The sequence below is a fragment of the Lathyrus oleraceus genome, chromosome 2 (genome assembly GCF_024323335.1).
Source record: "Lathyrus oleraceus cultivar Zhongwan6 chromosome 2, CAAS_Psat_ZW6_1.0, whole genome shotgun sequence".
Taxonomy (NCBI): Eukaryota; Viridiplantae; Streptophyta; class Magnoliopsida; order Fabales; family Fabaceae; genus Lathyrus; species Lathyrus oleraceus.
This window is the reverse complement of record NC_066580.1, coordinates 287,613,362-287,617,593: the sequence shown is the minus strand read 5'-3', so window position 1 is coordinate 287,617,593 and position 4,232 is coordinate 287,613,362. Positions and strand designations below refer to the sequence as shown.

The following is a 4,232-nucleotide window of genomic DNA, read 5'->3' as shown; positions in this document are numbered from 1 at the left end:
TCTCCTAAAATGCATATCGGATACTTAACAGATCTATCGGCTAACTAAAGTGACATCTTAGTAGGCTGTAATTCTCCTAAGTTTAACCTCTCACAAACTGCTAAAGGCATTAAGCTCACACTAGCTCCTAAGTCTAGAAAATCTTTCTCGATGACATGACTTCCGAAAAGACAAGGAATGGAGAAATTTCCAGGATCTTTATCCTTTTTTGCTAATTTATTCTCGAAAATGGAATTACATTCCAAGGGCTTCAGATCATCGAGTCTACGTTTGTTGGTAAGGATGTCTTTGAGAAACTTTGCATAAGAAGGTATTTGGGTGATGGCTTATGTGAAAGGGATTTCTACGTGAAGTTTTTATATAACCTTAATAAATCTTTGATATTGGTTATTGATCTGGGTTTGTTTGACTCTTTGCGGATATGGTATAGGCGGTTTATATGGCGGGGGTGGTATGTAAGGTTTATTTTTAGGTTCTTCTCCTTTTTCTTGACCTTCCTGTTTTTCAGGTTCCTCTGGTTCCTTTACTTTGTCCATGGGTTCGGTATATTCCTTAGAAGTTTTGGGTTCTCTCAATCTTGGGTTTGGTGGCTCATCATAAGTGTTCCCACTTTGTAGGGTAATGGAATTGGCTTGTCCTCTCGGATTCTGTTGAGATTGTCTAGGGAACTGTCCTCCAGGTGTGGTCTGAGGGGCTTGGTTTAAAGCTACCTGAGAGATCTGGGTTTCAAGCATCTTGGTGTGAGTAACTATTTGGTCAACCTTGGTTCCTAACTGGGTAATCAGTTCGTTAACGTGAATGTTTTGGTTCATGAACTCTTTGTTTTGTTGGGTTTAAGCAATGTTAAAATTTTCCATAATTTTCTCAAGGCTCGACTTTGGTGGTACATGTTGCATAGGTTGATTTGGTCTTGGGGCTTGATAACCAGGTTATCTCGGAGGTGCATTATTTTGGATAGGGTTATTGTTCTTATAGGAGAAGTTCGAATGATTCCTCCATCCAGGGTTATAGGTATTCAAATATGGGTTCCCTTGGGTGTAGTTCACTTGCTCATAGTGGGTTTCGTTTAATAGACTGCATTATGCAGATTGGTGTCCTTTGGTTCCACATATCTCACAATCTGACGAAACTGCGGCTGCAGTATTCGGGTTTATGCACATATGCTCAACCTTGAGGGCTAATGCGTCCATTTTGGCTTGCATCATGTCTATAAAGCTTAATTCATGCACTCCTCCTTGGGCTTCCTTCTTCTCAACTGTCGCTCGTTCAACTCCCCATGATTGATGGTTTTGAGCCATATATTCGATGAGGGCACTAGCTTCAGGATAAGGTTTTTTCATCAGCGCACCGCCTGCGGTAGCGTCGATGGTCACCTTAGTGTTATAGTGAAGTCCATTATAGAAGGTCTGAATGATTAACGAATTTTCTAAACCATGATGTGGGCATGCTCTTAACAGCTCTTTATATCTCTCCCAAGTTTCGAACAACGATTCTCCTTTGTTCTGGGTAAATCTAGTTATGTGGTTTAGAAGAACGACGGTCTTACTTGGGGGAATGTATCTAGCAAGGAATACTCTTCTAAGGTTATCCCGAGTCATAATGGAATTGGGTGGAAGGGAATCTAACCATGATAGGGCTTTATCTCTGAGGGAAAAAGGGAATAATCTTAAACGGATTGCCTCAGGAGAAGCTCCATTGGTTTTAAAAGTGTCTGCTAATTGGAGAAAGATTTTTAAATGTTGGTTTGGGTTCTCAGTAGCGAAACATGCGAATTGTCTCTGTTGCACTAGTTGCAACAGGGAGGGTTTAAATTCGAAATTATTAGCTGGGATGGTAGGGTTTACTATACTAGAACTAGGTTCTTCGTTGGATGGTTGGGCGAAATCCTTAAGAGGTCTTTGGTTTTTATCTTCGGCCATAACTCTCCTAATTCTATGGAAAAATAAACGTGTGCGAGCGTAACGTTCAGGTTTCGATAGAGGATATACTAGGCTTCCGGTGGTGCGAGTTCTTCGCATTGACCGACGGGTAATAACCTAAGTCTAAACGATATAACAACAGGGTATGAAATTTGACGAAATTGGTCCCCGACAACGGCGTCAAAAACTTGATGTGTGCTTTTTGCAAGTATACGAACGCGTTAGAGTAATATAAAAGATTGTCGAATCCACAGAGACCAAGTGTCAATCTATCGTTATCTATTGTTATGGTGTTTATCTAAGGTAATCAAAATAGGGGTTTTTTAGAGTGTGCAATGAAGAGTAAAGTATTAAATTAAATTCAATTAATAAAGACAGGCTCGAATGTAATTCACATAATCAATTAATAATCCAAGTAATTGCTAATAGATTGTCGTTGAAGTCAGAATGCCCGCTAGTCAAGCAGAAGTTGAGGAGAACTCATCCTAATATGGCGATAAAGATCAAATAGGAAGTGCAGAAGAAAATTGATGTTGGTTTCCATGTTACCTCCGAATATCCGCAGTGGATGGCCAATATTGTGCCTGTTCCGAAGAAAGATGGAAAAGTCTGCATGTGTGTTGATTATAGAGATTTGAACAAAGCTAGTCTGAAAGATGATTTTCCTCTTCCACACATTAATACGTTGGTAATAATACAGCTAAATTCAAAGTCTTTTCATTTATGGACGGATTTTTCAGTTATAATCAAATCAAAATGGCACCCGAAGATATGGAGAAGACCATATTCATTACACCGTGGGGAACATTCTATTATAGATTGATGCCTTTAGGTTTAAAGAATGCTAGTGAAACATACCAGAGAGCTATGACTACTCTTTTTCATGATATGATGCATAAAGAGATTGAAGTCTATGTTGATGATATGATTGCCAAATCAAGTGATGAAGAAGAACATGTTAAGCATTTGTTGAAGTTATTCCAGCGTTTGAGGATGTACAAACTCCGCCTGAATCCCAATAAGTGTACTTTTGGTGTTTGTTCTGGTAAGTTGTTGGGCTTTATTGTCAGTGAGAAGGGTATTGAAGTTGATCCCGCCAAGTTCAAAGCAATACAAGAGATGCCCGTACCCAAAACTGAGAAGCAAGTTAGAGGTTTTCTCGGCCGCTTAAATTATATCTCAAGATTCATATCGCATATGACTGCCACATGTGCGCCTAGATTCAAGATTCTAGAGAAGGATTAGTCCTGTAATTGGACCGAAGATTGTCAGAAAGCTTTTGATAGTATTAAAGAGTATCTTCTTGAGCCTCTGATTCTGTCTCCACCTGTTAAAGGAAGACCTTTGGTCATGTATTTGATTGTGCTCGATGAGAGTATGGGTTGTGTTCTTGGTCAGCAAGATGACTCTGGAAAGAAAGAGTGCGCAATTTAATACCTCAGTAAGAAATTCACCGACTGTGAGACTCGGTATTCTATGCTTGAAAAAACTTGTTGCGCATTGGCTTGGGTTGCTAAGCGTCTGCGCCAATATATGTTAAATGATACTACTTGGTTGATATCCAAAATGGATCCAATCAAGTATATTTTTGAGAATCCTGCTTTAACTGGGAGGATTGCCTGTTGGAAGATGTTGTTATCAAAGTATGATATTAAATACCAATCTCAAAAAGCTATTAAAGGTAGTGCCTTGGCTGAACATCTGGCTCACCAACCAATTGAGGATTACCAGTCAGTGCAGTATGATTTTCTTGATGAAGATATCTTGTACTTAAAGATGAAATATTGTGATGAACCATTTCCTTAAGAAGGGCCAGAACCTGGTTCCTGTTGGGACATGGTATTTGATGGAGTTATTAATCACTATGGGAATGGCATTGGGGCAGTGATCATTACTTCTCAAGGCACTCATTTTCCATTTACATATAGATTGACTTTCAAGTGTACAAACAACATGGCTGAGTATGAAGCTTGCATCATGGGACTTGAAGAGGCCATTGATCTCAGAATAAAATATCTTGACGTCTATGGAAATTCAACTTTAGTTGTGAACCAGATCAAGGGTGAATGGGGGACGAATCAACCTGGTTTGATACCATATAGAGACTATGCGAGGAAGATTTCAACTTTCTTTACAAAGGTTGAGTTTCATCATATCCCTCGAGATGAAAACCGGATGGCAGATGCTCTTGCAACATTGGCTTCAATGATTGTGGTGAAATTTTGGAATGAAGTTCCCAATCTGACTGTGATGTGTCTTGATAGGCCAACTCATGTGTTTGCTATTGAAGAAGTCAAAGATGAAAAGTCGTGG

The 4,232-nt window shown here is 39.4% G+C and overlaps 1 non-coding gene across 1 annotated transcript; it reads left to right on the top strand.

The window, feature by feature from the left end:
- Positions 1-1,428: 1,428 nt before the first annotated feature.
- LOC127124678 (small nucleolar RNA R71) lies at positions 1,429-1,535 on the top strand. The gene has a single exon (XR_007804140.1). It is a non-coding gene; the product is annotated as a small nucleolar RNA R71 (small nucleolar RNA).
- Positions 1,536-4,232: the final 2,697 nt, after the last annotated feature.